Here is a 15920-nt window from a genome sequence, read left to right on the forward strand (position 1 = left end):
TTGTTCGTAGTGATGCTTTCTAAGGCCCACTTGACTTCACTTTCCAGGATGTCTGGCTATTCTAGGTCAGTGATCACACCATCGTGATTATCTGGGTCGTGAAGATCTTTTTTGTATAGTTCTTCTGTGTATTCTTGCCATCTCTTCTTAATATCTTTTGCTTCTGTTAGGTCCATACCATTTCTGTCCTTTTCGAGCCCATCTTTGCATGAAATGTTCCTTTGGTATCTCTGATTTTCTTGAAGAGATCTCTAGTCTTTCCCATTCTGTTGTTTTCCTCTATTTCTTTGCATTGATCGCTGAAGAAGGCTTTCTTATCTCTTCTTGCTATTCTTTGGAACTCTGCATTCAGATGTTTATATCTTTCCTTTTCTCCTTTGCTTCATAGTCAACATCAATTATGTAAGCTACAGCAATAAGTAAAAGACGTGAACAACCAAAATGATGCTGAAAATTCAAGCTGAAATGAGACTTCCTGTGCTCTTACTTTGAGGCTACTTTTGTTTTTATATTTATTACAACTTGCATTATCTAGTTTCCCAGCTTAATTTAACATATCATGTAAAAGATGAAATGAACTAGATGCTGTCACATCAAGGACAGCAAGGAATAACTCTTCTAACCTGCATATGGCAGAAGGCATAAGCTGTTAAATCAGAAACAATAACTCCAAAATCACTGTGCTTAAGCTATTCTATGTGAAGAAAATAACTCCAACAGTACCTGCAGGTATAACCACATCATAATTAGTGTTTCTATCTCGACAGTCATACACAGAGCAGGTTCTGTTTAAGGATATGAAATATCTCAGACTTCCATTCTAAATGGAAGAAATGAAGCTCAAAGAAAAATATTCTGGGACTTCAAGAGGTAAATTGCCCCATCCCTCTCCCCTTTGGTAATGAGATCAGTTTTGGAGTCTCTCTGAACTCGTCTTAAGGAGGCTCCCATGTATTAATCATTTTTATTCTCTTTGGTTCCTTGTGGCGTGAACTTTCCCACCCTGTTGTATGTTGTTCAACTGTACTTCCTGTCGCTTTGAGACTCCTGCTTCTACCATGGCTTGGCATGAAATATATTTTCTCCATCTCTTAGCTCAACTAATTATTTTATCTCCAGGGTTAAAGCATCATACAGACCAGCTAAAATTAAACATCAACACTTTAAATTAAAATGTATAACATACAGGCTTAATTGCCACCAGGAGTTTTCTTGTTTGCAATTCTTAGACAATCTCAGTCTATGTTAAACTGAAGGAATCTCAGGAGACTTTGGTCAAAGCAGCCCTTTAAAGGGAATTGATCCTGTTTGAATGCCACCATTTATATCTTAGCACTCCATTTGGCAACCTGAAGTGTTTGTCACCACTGTCCAAGGATCTTTGCTTAGGACATCGCCTCTCCTTCAGGCTTCCTTGAAGAATTGTTTGTGAGCCTTCACTCAACAACCCATTTATTCATTCATTGAATCAGTGCACAATTTTCTGACATTGGTGATACAATTATGATACAACTAGGGGATACAACTAGAAAGATGAGGTCTCTGTCCTTATAGAGTTTACATATCAGTGAGATAAGAATCAGAAAAAGCAAGCATGCAAATAAGCAAAAAAAAAATCATTAAGTCCAATAACTATAATTTTAAGATGCAGTAAATATTAGGAATAAAATGAATAGGACCTAAGAAAGAAAATAATTGAGTATACCTATCTTTGGTAAGATGATCAGGGAAAGAAGTAATATTTAAACTGACTGCTACAGGAAATGAAGATGATAGTCATATGAAGAAGGAAGGAAAAAATCTGGGCGGAGGGGCCAGTACGGGAAGGAGCTAGGTTTGTTTAAGGAACTGAACGAAGTCTGTAATACCTGGGGTGTGTGGACAAGCATGGGAGCAGCTTGGGAGGAGTGATAGACGGTGAAGGACAGCCACGGCAGACCCCTGAGCATTCCGGGACCCAGGGGGAGGTGACTCTCACCGCACTGGTTGAGGTCGAGGTCAGATCATTCCTTTAAATAGACTTCTAATATCTTTCAGTGTCATAGTTTTTTACCTTTTCATACTCTTCATGGAGTTCTTAAGGCAAGAATGCTGAAGTGGCTTGCCAATCCCTTCTCCAGTGGACCACATTTCGTCAGAATTCTCCACCATGATCTGTCTGAGTTGGTGGCCCTACACAGCACTGTGCATAGTTTCATTGAGTTAAACAAGGCTGTGGTCCATGTGATCAGTTTGGTTAGTTTTCTGTGATATTGATTTTCATTCTGTCTGCCCTCTGATGGATGAGGATGAGAGGCTTGTGGAAGCTTCCTGATGGGAGGGATTAGCTGTGGGGAAAACAGGGTCTTGCTCTAGTAAGTCTTTAATCAAATTTTCTGCTGATGGGTGGGCTGTGTTCCTTCCCTGTAGTTTGGCCTGAGGCTGAACTATGGTAATGGTGGTAATGGCGACTTCCTTCAAAAGGACTTACACCAGCACGCCACGGCTCCCAGGTCCACTGCAGCCAGAGCCCCTGTCTCCACAGCAGGCCACTGCTGACCCATGCCTCTGCAGGAGACATTCAAATCCTCAAAGGCAGGTCTGACTCAGTCTCTTGTGGAGGTCACTGCTCCGTTTCCTGGGTCCTGGTGCACACAAGGTTTTGTTTGTACCCCCAAGCATCTCTGGAGGGTATGAGGTTTGATTCTAAATGCAATTGTGCCCCTCCTACTGTCTTGTTGAGATTTTCCTTTGCCCTTGGATGCAGGTATCTTTTTTTGGTGGGATCCGACATTCTCCTGTCGATGGTTGTTCAGCAGCTAGTTGAGATTTTGGTGTTCTCGCAGGAGAAGATGAGTGCGCCTCCTTTTGCTCTGCCATCTTGACTGCTGCTGCTGCTAAGTCGCTTCAGTCGTGTCCAATTCTGTGCAACCCCATAGACGGCAGCCCTCCAGGCTCCCCTGTCCCTCGGATTCTCCAGGCAAGAACACTGGAGTGGGTTGCCATTTCCTTCTCCAATGCATGAAAGTGAAAAGTGAAAGTGATGTCGCTCAGCCCTGTCCAACTCTTTGCGACCCCATGGACTGCAGCCCACCAGGCTCCTCCGTCCATGGGATTTTCCAGGCAAAAGTACTGGAGTGGGGTGCCATTGCCTTCTCTGTCCATCTTGACTACAAGGGGGGAAATATATTAATAGAATAATGGAAATAAAAAATAATGGAACAGTATGTTGAAATTTGACTGGTTTGGACACAGCAATATTAAATTCTTTTCATGAGTCTTTTGGCTTAGGAGATAGCAATAGTTCATTTTTTTTCACTCTTGTTCAGTCACTCCATTTTGTCTGATTGCGATCCCATGGACTGCAGCACACCAGGCTTCCCTGTCCTTCACTATCTCCCAGAATTTGCTCAGACTTATGTCCATTGAATCGATGACTGTGGTCCTAAAACAAAGATCAGAAAAAAGAGTTAAGAAAAGTGAGGAAGAAGAAGGCCATAATTTTGTTTAATTTATCCCTTACTTAGAATAAGAGTATGCCTGATGGGTAGGAATCAAGCCTCCAAAGAGGAAAAAATGTGTATTTATAAATTTTTTTAGTCTCTTTCAGATATAATAGCAATGAGCTAGTAAGCATTTTCAAGAACAACTGAACTACAAGCCCACCTTTATAAGCTCTAAGAAGCAGTGATGATCAGTCTTTATAGTAATCAAGATGATGTAAGTGTGTGGGAACTACTGTTATAATGTTTTGTGCAAATATGTGTGTATGTGTGTGCGCGTGTGTGTACGTCTGTGTGTGAGTGGCTCTGTTGCAGATTTACCAGAAAATAACCCCGTAGCTCTTTTTAAAACTTGGTAACTTGTATAAGGTGAAAGAGAAGAGTGAAAAAGCTGGTTTAAAACTCAACATTCAGAAAACTAAGATCATGGCATCTGGTCTCATCACTTTGTGGCAAATGAATGGGGAAACAGTGAAAACAGTTTATTATCTTGAGCTCCAAAATCACTGTGGATAGTGACTGTAGCCATGAATTTAAAAGACACTTGCTCCTTGGGAGACAGGTTATGACAAACCTAGACAGCATATTAAAAAACAGAGACATCACTTCTGCCGACAAAGATTCGTCTAGTCAAATCTATGGTTTTTCTAGTCATGTACGGATATGAGAGTTGGACCATAAAGATGGCTGAGCCTGTTTGGGTTTCTATAACAGAATACCATAGACTGGGTGGTTTGTGAACTTCAGACATTTATTTCTCACAGTTTTGGAGGCTGGAAAGTCCGAAATCAAGGTGCTGGCAGATTCAGGGTCTGATGAGGGCCCTCTTCCTGCTTCACTGTGTCCTCACAGGTTAGAAGAGAGAAACAGCTCTCTGGGGTTTCTTTCATAAGAACACTAATCCCATTCATTAGGGCTCCACCCTCATGACCCAGTCACCTACCAAAGGCCCAACCTCCTAATACCATCACATTGAGGGTAGGTTTCAACTATGAATTGGGGTGGGGCACACAAACATTTGTTCTTATTCAGTCGCTCAGTCATGTCCCACTCTTGACCCCACTGACTGCAGTATGCCAGGCTTCCTTGTCCTTCACCACCTCCCGTAGCTTGCTCAAACTCACGTCGATTAAGTCGGTGATGCCATCCAATCATCTCGTCCTCTGTTGTTTCCTTCTCTTCCTGCCTTCAATCTTTCCCAGCATCAGTGTCTTTAAAATGAGTCAGCTCTTCACAACAGGTGGCTAAAGTATTGTAGCTTCAGCTTCAGCTTCAGCTTCAGCAATCAGTCCTGAATATTCAGGGTTGATTTCCTTTAGGATTGACTGGTTTGATCTCCTTGCAGTCCAAGAGACACTCAAAAGTCTTCTCCAACACCACAGTTCAAAAGTGTCACTTCTTTTTTGTTACAAACATTTAGTCTGTAACAGATGCGTTTTGAGTTTTAGTTTTGGTTCTAGACTTTCATTTTTGAGCATGTTAACAACTGCAGCCTGTCAAAGAATTTTAAGTCAAGATTTTATTTAAGAGTGTTCTATTTGGGGTTTCGACTTAGCAGTAGCAGCAGCAACAACCATTCTTTACACTCATCATACATACTTGCTTTTTCTCCTTGCTCTTCCACTTGCCCTTATTCTCCTCATCCTATCTTCCTCTTGTTGGGTGTCCTTTCCTCTTGACAAGATAAGCTAACTTCTGAGGCTCTGGGTCTTTTCTGGCTGTGCAAATTAGAGCCCCAAAGGAAATCCAGCTTCATGTGATCTCCTCCTGCCTGATATCCAGACCCTGTGAGCACAGCCAGGATGAGCCTTAGATAGAGATGAGGGAGGTAGACACTCAAGACTTAGAAGTCTTTGCAGACCCTCCTCACTGCTGCTGTGAAAAAAGGTTTCCATCCATTAGCCTTCCTTAAAATTATCTTATAGATGAACACATTTCAGTCTTTAATTGAAGAATATTGAATTCATGAACTTAGAGATGGGTCCCTTGTTAATGTTAATGCCTATAAATATTTGGTATGAATTAGTACATCAGATATCTTTCTGATTCAGCAGCTAACGGGAATAAAGATGGGGATAGCGTGGACAAAGGTAGTGAGAGTTTTGTATAGAGGCTTTTACATATGACTTTAAGATTTACTCCAATATTCTTAGGCAGCATTTTGGGTCCTTGCCTTTCTCAAAGTAAGCACCCTTTGCTTTCATTAGAATTTTCTAATTAAACACTTTTATCTGCCTTTACCTTTTTATATGACTCTGCTGCTGCTGCTGCTGCTAAGTTGCTTCAGTCATGTCCGACTCTGTGTGACCCCATAGACGGCAGCCCACTAGGCTCCTCTGTCCCTGTGATTCTCCAGGCAAGAACACTGGAGTGGGTTGCCATTTCCTTCTCCAGTGCATGAAAGTGAAAAGTCAAAGTGAAGTCGCTCAGTCGTGTCCGACTCTTCACGACCCAATGGACTGCAGCCTACTAGGCTCCTCCGCCCATGGGATTTTCCAGGCAAGAGTACTGGAGTGGGGTGCCATCGCCTTCTCCATTTATATGACTCTAGTAAATTGATTAATAATCAATATATTGTAAAGCAAAATGTTTTCCCTAGAAAATTATTTTTATATTTCCTGCAAATATTTTTAAGTAAAATATCTGTTGTAAGTTTTTAAATGACTTCTGGTTTTCTTTGTTTTCTTTATCTTCAAATATTTCTCATTTATTAGTGAATCATATCTCAGTATAATCTAGATAAAATGTATTTTCTCTCCTTTTAAATACTTTTATATTCTCATCTGTTTTTATGGCATGTTACTGCATGTCTCCAGAGGCACACAGCATTTTTATTTTCAAGTAAATTTATATTAGTTACAGTCTCCAGCTGTTTTAGATATAGGATCATTTCCTGTCGGTACTGTTTCCAGGACAATTCTTTTTTTCCCTCACAAAAATGAAAAATGTAATTTAACAAAGACATCCTATAATTGCCTTCATATCTAGCAAGGTATCTAGCAATCTAAATACTTATTTTATTTAAAACATCTGTCTACATAATATCTAGTGATTGTCCAGGGCTATATCATTCTTGGGAAAAGCAGCTGCTGCCATTTTTATTTAATTTATAAGGAACCACCAAAAATGTCTCCTTAATATTGAATCTTCTGGCACTCTGTCATATGTAAGTTTTTTTTGTTTTTTTTTTTAATGAGAATAGCTTACCTTTTTGGTACTTGCAGTTAGCCTCTTTCAAATTAGGAAAGACCATTCTTTTAATAATCACTTGGGAAACCCTGCAAAAATAGTAAGCTTTTGTTATATGTATCAAGGTATCATAGTAAAAATGGTGGCATGCTACTCTACTCACAACTAGACTTACATTGGAAGTCACATTTTAATTAAGTTTTTTAGAGTTATTTGTCTGTAATGCATTCTCTTTTCATTTATAATGAAAGTGTAATTTTTTTTTTAATTGTGAAGCCAATCTGTTGATTAGAGCAGTCAGTTGATATGTTCTTGTCATTCTTCAGAAAAATGCATGAAAAAGATGGCAACATCTGTAAAAGCTCTTTGTCTTGGGGGTGATGCTGAATGTTGCTTATAGAGGAACCCATTTGTAGCTCTGTTTATAGTGCAAAATCCTTGGAGCCTAAGGTAAAATGTTTAACTTTTAATAGATTGTATCATTTGAGGCTCAACTGAATGCCAAAACCAACAGATACCCCGGCTTGCAATAGTGTGTCTAAATGAGAAAGTTTACTTTTTCCAGGGATGTAATCAAAATATTCCTCTTTGGAACACTAAGAGTATGAAAGGGAAATGATTATGGTTCCCTACTGACATACTGTTTGATTGACAGCAAAAGCCAACACGCACACCACCTGAGACATCTTGTTCAGGAACTTTCTGGAGGGTAGTAAATTGGTGTTGGCACAAACACAGAAAAATAAAATGACTTGATTCAGCACTTTTCAATTCTAAATCCCTAAACACTAAAGAAAGAAGTAAATATTCATCAAATGATCAAAATTTATATTGATTTTTATTCTACATTAGCAGCTCAAAGTCAAGACTCTTGACAGGGTGGATGTCGGTTTGAATGATTCTCTTTGAAATGAGGATACAGGCACTGAGCTGAGTGCTACCGTGCATTCCTGAACCATAGGCCCTGATTATTAGTACCCTAGGAGGCTACATTTTTAAAAGAACGTATAAAGGCACACTTGTTCAGTTCTGTTTTGATAGCTAAATTGTTATTATTAGTATGTAAAGTAATTCTTGTTGTTCCTGCTTCATTCCTTCCTTTCTATCACCATCTAAGGACAACTATTTTATAGAATTTCACAGGAACTGGAGTGTACCTTGTAGTCATAGAGTTAATAGCAGCATTTGCCAACATAATTGTACCTGGGAAGGAACTGCCAGTCCTGCAGGGCAAGAGAAGCTAAGACTGTATCTTGACATTATATGTCTTTAATTTTTAGTTTCTGCCAGAAAGTACATAAGGACTTGTGGTAGTGGTATTTGGAAGTTGGGAATAAGAACATCGACTTGACACCTGTGTCATTGTGCAGAGATTTGGTAAGGAACAGTAATGGAGAAACATAGAAATTCTAATCATCCCCTCCAGTCCACACAGTGTAATCACGTTCCCTTCCCACCCTAGCTCGTGACATAAAATGCTGAATTTTTAATGACTTTAACTACTTCCATTACAAAGAAGAGGAGAGTAGTGGTGGATGAGGTGATCCACAAATGTGATTGTGTGATATATTTGTTCTTTATGTTTAAGTGGAGGTGTTATCATTGTTGTTTTTAATATAGGCATCTCTTCTCTCATTAACATGGAGGAAGATGACGTTTTTCTTTACACACAAATGCAGAAGAAATAATGAAAATAGCATTCATGTTATTTTTTCTGCTTTGTTTAAATGCTTCCCATTTAACAAATACCATTAAGTATATAGCTTTAAAATTGGATTTCTTAAACATTACAGTGAATGGTTTTAATGGTTTGCCACTAGCACCAAGTCAGTAGACAGAAAGATGACCTTTTAAATATATAAATACAATATTTTTACTTAAATCAGTTATCTTTTGCAGTTGTCTTGAGTTTATTATCCACAAATAAGTATAAATAAACCTTGGGAACATAAGTCTAGGTTTTCTGGTGCTACCAGTATGGTCAGAGAAATTTTATAGCCTAATGTACAAAGATTAGTATATGTAAAATCTCATAGCTTAGTTGCTAAAGAATCCGCCTGCAATGCAGGGGACCCCAGTTAGATTCCAGTTAGTGTTGGGAAGATCTGCTGGAGAAGGGATAGGCTACCCACTGCAGTATTCTCAGGCTTCCTTTGTGGCTCAGCTGGTAAAGAATCCGCCTGCAATGTGGGAGACCTGGGTTCGATCCCTGGGTTGGAAAGATCCCCTGGAAAAGGGAAACGCTGGCTCCAGTATTCAGTCCATGGGATCACAAAGTGTTGGACACGACTGAGTGACTTTCACTCACTCACTTGCTGAGTATGATATTGAAATAGCTTTGAACATCTTCCTAAATTTTGATATATATTTTATTTTTAATAAGAAATATTTAAATACTTTAAAAAGTTTTTTATCCATTGATAAAAAGAATATCCTAACCAACTCACTAATTGTTTCCTTGACAGTATTTTCAAAGTGTATTGGTCATATATCCTTGAACAAATATTTTAGCTCCTGTTATGTGATATAATTTTCTATAATTCTAGGTTATAGGTTCCCTAAGGACAAGCACCATGTCTGACCCAGATTTGTATCTTATACAATGTCTTACACATAAAGAGACTCTCAAAATATATTTGTCAAGTGAAGAAATGAAGACCTTTAATCAACTTTATTCTAAAGAGATGCATTGCTCCGTAGTCCGTAGTCTCTGCTCCAACTCTTAGGAGAAAGAGACTTTGGTGCTCTACTCAATCCTATACACAGGACTCCTCCTTTGTATTGCCAAATAATATTTGTACTTAATTAGAATGTAGCTAATCATGAATGTGTGATAAATGTCTACCGAGAGTTCATTTTAGGATCTTGGGGAACAAAAAAACCACTATAGAGGTGACAACTCTCAATCCTGGAGTGAATATGAGGAATTCTGCCAAACAAAAGCATGGAGATTTCCAAATGGAGATTTTAATCAATCCTGAAAGTCCTTGTCAGAGTCTATGAGGGTTTAGGGACCTGAAGGTGTTTCCAGAAAAGTGAAGTGATTTGGGCCAGTTGCAAGAGATAGATTCTATGGGGAGTTTAGAGGGGAGACATATTTGTATAAGGCATAAGGGGAAAAGGTGTGTGCTTAGAGATAGTGCATCACAGGTAAAGAAAAAAGACTAGTAAAAGTAGGAAAATATTCCCAAATAACAAAATTATTGTCAGAAAATGTACAGTTCCCCTCCATTGTATTGATGGATCCCCATGGTCTTCCTGAGCTGGTATGGATTCTTCCAAATACAAACTGTGACATTGCTGATGTCTCTTCCGAAAGCTCACATGACTCTGTTTTTTTTGTTTTTTTGTTTTTTTTTAAATGGGAAATCAGGTTTTATTAAGCTACGACACATTCTTACCCAGAAGACTTCAAACTTCATTTTGAAATGTATTGTGTAGCTTACTCCATTATGACAAAAGCTGAAATTTTCATTCTATAAGCATGAACCCATTGTGGTTAGCTTTTAATATAATATGTGACATATAAGATCACTCTATTAGCTGAATAAAATATTACCAAATGATTCAGAATAAAGAAGGTTTTCTTCTTCCTTTCCTCTAGATAAAAGTAAACTAGTTATATATTTCAATAATTTTTGGTCAAAGAAAAAAATAGTCTCCTTTTTAAGAGAGAATAAAGCCAACTATTTTCAAAATTAAACTGAGGCTACAACCTTAAAACTATCTGTCTTTTTTCCTTGTACATTTTAAACCATTTAAAATTTTCAAACTGTAAAATGTATTCAGCTAATTTATATAGATTGCCGATCACATACCATGTGCTGCACTGGGTGCTGGGGAGATGGCGATGAATACATAGATAAAAGCAATGAAGACATGGATAAAATATAGCAATGGCTACATAAATAAAAGCCCCTGTCTACTCGCAGCTTCCAGTCCACAATTAGAGATAGACAGTATAAAATAAGTTACCTATTTTGGCTACACAAGGTAAATATATATGAAGGACAGTAAGGATTGCTGGGTGGAGGGGTGGGTGTAGGGGGTGGGGGGCGGGAGTCAATTGAAGTATTAAGTAGAAGATCAAAAAAGACCTGAATAAGAAGATGACATTTTAGCAAAGACTTAAGGGAGGTTAGGGATGGAGCTGTCATGCAAACAAGGTCCAAATGCCCCTAGAGCCCTGGAGCAAGCCCACTGGCCCTGCTGGAGCAGGTCAGGATAGGTTGAAGACTCAACTGTGGCATGTGGACAAAAGCCTAGTTGGAGTACATTCAAGAGAAAATAGGAGAGGAATTGGACATAGTGAGTATAGATAATGTGGATAAAAGTGATTTTGCTGTAATGAAGAACAGAGAAATGGGGCTTAAGCCAAGAATAGATTGGTATCAATTGATGTCAAGAGATTATTTTTCCTTTTTATTTATTTATTTTGTACGTTTGTGCTCAGTCTGTCATGTCGGACTCTTTGCGACCCCATGGACTGCAGCCCGCCAGGCTCCTCTGTCCCTGACATTTCCCAGGAAAGATTACAGAAAGTCGGTTATCATTTCCTCTGGGGGATATTCCAGACCCAGGGAACTTGTGTCTCTTTTTTCTCCTGCATTGGCAGGCAGAACCCTTACCACTGCACCGCCTGAGAAGCCCTTTATTTATTTACCATGGGAGAAACACAGCATTTGGAGGGGTGGGGTGGGGACTGTGTTAATGAGAAGAATATTGTGGAGAGGAGAAAACTTGAAGAAGAGAAGGATGATTTGCTGCTGGGGCGATAATCTTTGCATAGATAAGAGGGGCTCTTTGTGTCTATGCAGGGGATTGGTTTGGGGTAGAAATATGGACATTTTCCACAGAAACAGGAGAGAAAGCAGAGGGTGTGGAATCAGATGCAAGTGGCTGGTAGATGTGGGAAGCTATGAAGTGAGCAAGCAGACCTACAGTGGCATGAGTTAAGAAAGAGTAAAATTAATTTTCTAACATTCTCAGGATACCAACAGAGGGTCCTGGGATATGCAGTGACAATGAAATAATTGATATTTCTTAACTAAATCAGTGCTTTTTAGGGCAAGGACAAGGCATGTATCTGATGTGATTATAAAAGTAAGTGTGGGTTTAATCCTTCAAGATTGTTAGAATAACTGAAATTTACCCCCCTCACCACCAAATTTACAATGGGGTAAATAACTATTTTGTTGTTAGACACATTATAAGAAGGAAGTATGTTGTTGCTGCTGCTGTTGTTGTTGTTGTTCAGTCGCCAAGTCCTGTCTGACTCTTTGCAACCCCATGGACTGCAGCATGCCAGGCCTCCCTGTCCCTCACCATCTCCCAGAGTTTGCCCAAGTTCGTGTCCATTGACTTGGTGATGCCATCCAATCATCTCATCCTCTGTTGCCCTCTTATCCTTCTGCCTTCAATCTTTCCCAGCATGAGAGTCTTTTCCAATGAGTCAGCTCTCCACATCAGGTGGCCAAAAGATTGGAGTTACAGCTTCAACATCAGTCCTTCCAATGAACACCCAGGACTGATTTCCTTTAGGATGGACTGGTTGAATCTTCTTGCAGTCCAAGGGAATCTCAGGAGTCTTCTCCAACACCACAGTTCAAAAGCATCAATTCTTTGGTGCTCAACTTTCTTTATAGTCCAACTCTCACATCCATACATGACTACTGGAAAAACCATAGCCTTGACTAGACGGACCTTTGTTGACAAAGTAATGTCTCTGCTTTTCAATATGCTGTCTAGGTTGGTCATAACTTTCCTTCCAAGGAGTAAACGTCTTTTAATTTTATGGCTGCAGTCATCATCATCTGCAGTGATTTTGGAGCCCCAAAAAATAAATTTAGCCACTGTTTGCACTGTTTCCCTATCTATTTGCCATGAAGTGATGGGACCGGATGCCATGATCTTAGTTAGTCTACTAAGGTGGCAATAAAAAATACTTTATTTTTTATTGGGTGGCTGGGTGGCTTAAACAATGGAAATTTATTTCTTACAGTTCTGGAGGCTGGAAGTCCCAGATCAAGTAGTTGACAGGTTTGGTTTCTAGGAGGCCTCTCCCCTTGCTTGTGGATGGCCAACTGCCTTGTCACTGCATCCTCACATGGCCTTTTCTCTGTGGGACCACTCTTCATCTTTTTATAAAGACACCAGTCCTATTGGATTAGGGCCATACCCTGTGATCTGTTTAACCTTAATTATCTTTTTAAAGACCCTGTCTCCAATTACAGTCACATTTAGGTTTAAGGCTTCAACATACAATTTGAAGAGAACACATTATGTGAAATAAACCCATAACATTATGTTAAAAGTTTACTAGAGAAAAATGATTTAATAGAATCTCTTAGGTAGGCATTCTCTCTGTTGGATTGCTGGGCTTTTGTCCTCTTGGAAACTGTTGATTCTCTTCTCAATGCCATGTCAGGAGGTAGGAACTTTATGAGCGTATCTGGACCAACCCATCTCATGACAGAAGAAGGGAGATAGAAGTAGATTAAGGCCATCACAGAAACAGTGACATCTTCTTGGCAGGTCATTGGATAGCTCAGATTCCCTGAGGTGACATTCTCCATAGACTATCCCCTTCTACTTTAGCCTCTTTGTCTAAATGCCCCCAAAGCTGCAGCCACCATTCTCTGAACATGCCACATCCTTTTGTAAGTCTGGGCCTCTGAACAAATGAAGAATTCTACCTGTAAAGATATTCATCTTCTTCTTTACCTGGCAAAGATATAGCCATACTCCCAGGTCTGGCTCAGATGTTACCTCTACCTGGCTTTTACTGCCCATTCCTCACCTTCATGCAATGTTTTATTTCCCATCCTCCCCCATCATCATTTTACTCAGTGCACTTATCTCCTTTTGCCATGGCTCTTTCCTCCACTACACTGCAATCCCTTGAGAAAAGGGACAATGTTTTGTTCCTCTTTGTACCCATAGTTCTTGGTGTAGTTCCTGACACATGATAAAGGCTTAGTGACTATATGAGCAATAAGTTATTTACTGAGCCCCTATCATGTTCAAGATACTGCCTAGGTGCTGGGAATACAGAATGGCCAAGCAGACAGAGAAACACCATCCCTGTATGGAGCTTAGAGTCTGGAGACAGAGAGAGAGAAAATATAAGCTAGCAAGTCTAAGAATTCTGAATTGAGATATGTCTGTAAAGGAAATTAACACTGTTCTGCAATGGAGAAAAATAGGGTGGATCTACTTTTTGATAAGATGGACAGAGAAGCCTCCCTGAGAAGTAACATGTCAGCTGAGAGCTAAAGAATGAGAAGTCGTTAGCAAGAGAATGTTCTAGAGAAAGGGAACAGTATGTTCAAAGGTCCTTAGAGAAGAAAGAGCTATTTAAAGAACTGGAAGAAGGAAACTTAACAAGGGGCATAGTGACCAAGAAAGAGAGAAGTAGAGAATGCGGTGTAAAGTAGGCAGGAAGCAAATCTAATGAGCTATGTTCTAAGTTTGTGTTTTAGATCTAAATGCAGTATGAAACTAACTTACGTTTTGTAGAGACCACTCTGACACTGTAATGGAAGAGATGGGAGAGGCAGGAATGGGCAAGGGGAGATACACATTAGAAGATAATTACTATACTACAGGGGAGAGTTGACAAAGGCTTGGACCAGGCTGGCAGCAATGCAGACTGGGAAGACAGACTGGAGAGACATTTTGAAAGAAGAATCAATAGAATTTAAGGAGTAACTGGTTGTAGGAAATGACGAGGAGTCATGGATGATTCTCTGGTTTCTGACCTAAGCAACAGATGGTGCCATTTATTTAAAGGGAGGATACTAAGAACAGAAAGTTTGGAGGCATGCAGTAAAGATGAGAATGGAGAGTGTTTCCAACAGCTATGCCTAAAGTAAATTCAGTTAGCAGTGGTTGGTTGTATGGCACTCAGAGGAGAGAATAGGGAGCCGTTACTACATAGGTAGCATTGAAAGCCATGGAAAAGAGTTTAAATAAAGAGGCCCAGAATTAAGCCCTGAAAACAAGAACCCATGATCCCAGATGTGAATCAAAAAGATCAATGAACTATCTATAAAATGGATTTGCGTCTGGTGGAGAGGGAGGGAGAATATTTGAGAATCCATCACTTTAAGTCAGCTGAGGTCTTATGCAGGCCTCGATTAGAATAAGACAGAGCTGATCCTTTTTCTCTTCTCATCATACACGATCTCCCATGGCATTCTCATTTCATCTCCTAGTGTCAGCCTTTGCCTCTGGGTTTATATTTCAGTCCTAATATTTCCACTTGCTTGCTGAACATTTCATTTTGGGAATCATACTAGTACCTCAAAGCAAAAGACTGTTTTAGCTCATTTGTTCCCTTTATCTATGCTGCTCATTTTATATTCCCATTGATGATACTGGCCAGGAAGTGAGAGGTAGATCTGTCAGTGAGTCTGTTCCTTCTTGTTCCTTTTCATTTTTCTTAATGGATAAGTTATCAAATCTTGTTAATTACACATCAATAATATTATTTAATATACTATAGTCTGTGTTTCTATGTGTAAAATTTAGTCACTTTTAAAGTATCTACAATTGTCATTGTTGTTATTCAGATGCTCAGTCATGTCCAACTCTGCGACCCCATGAACTGCAGCATGCCAGGCTTCCTTGTTCTTCACTATCTCCTGGAGTTGTTTCAAACTCATGTCCATTGAATGGATAAGGCCATCCAGCCATCTCATTCTCTGTTGCCTCCTTCTCCTGCCCTCAATCCTTCCCAACATCAGGGTCTTTTCCAATGAGTTGGCTCTTCCCATCAGGTGGCCAAAGTATTCAAGCTTCAGCGTCAGTCCTTTAATGAATATTCAGGGTTGATTTCCTTTAGGATTGACTGTTTTTTTTCTCCTTGCTGTCCCAAGGACTCTCAAGAGTCTTCTCCAGCACCACAGTTTGAAAGCACCTTTTTTATGGTCCTAATCTCACATCCGTACATGACTACTGGAAAAACCATAGCTCTGACTAGACGGACTTCTGTTGGCAATGTCTCTACTTTTGAACTATTACTACTTTAACGACTACTTTTTAGCTCTCTAGATTTGTCCTGGCTTTTCTTCCAAGGAGTAAGCATCTTTTCATTTCATGGCTGCAGTCACCATCTGCAGTGATTTTGGAGCCCAAGAAAAGAAAGTCTGTCACTGTCTCCACTGCTTCCCCATCTATTTACCATAAAGGGATAGGACTGGATGCCATGATCTTAGTTTTTTGAATGTTGAGTTTTACACCAGCTTT

The 15920-nt window shown here is 39.6% G+C and overlaps 1 protein-coding gene and 1 long non-coding RNA gene across 5 annotated transcripts in view; one reads left to right on the top strand and one right to left on the bottom strand.

Moving 5' to 3' along the window:
* AKAP6 (A-kinase anchoring protein 6) overlaps nucleotides 1-15920 on the top strand; it is a 500589-nt gene that overhangs the window by 341798 nt on the left and 142871 nt on the right. The window lies entirely within an intron of this gene.
* The window catches only part of LOC132343369 (uncharacterized), a 31412-nt gene continuing 18230 nt past the window's right edge, over nucleotides 2739-15920 (bottom strand). Inside the window, exons 2-3 of the long non-coding RNA XR_009492175.1 lie at nucleotides 6690-6760; nucleotides 2739-3424 (exon numbers count right to left, since the gene is read on the bottom strand). This is a non-coding gene — a long non-coding RNA (uncharacterized lncRNA). The remainder of the gene's footprint in view (nucleotides 3425-6689; nucleotides 6761-15920) is intronic.

The sequence above is a fragment of the Bos taurus genome, chromosome 21 (assembly GCF_002263795.3).
Source record: "Bos taurus isolate L1 Dominette 01449 registration number 42190680 breed Hereford chromosome 21, ARS-UCD2.0, whole genome shotgun sequence".
Lineage (NCBI taxonomy): Eukaryota > Metazoa > Chordata > Mammalia > Artiodactyla > Bovidae > Bos > Bos taurus.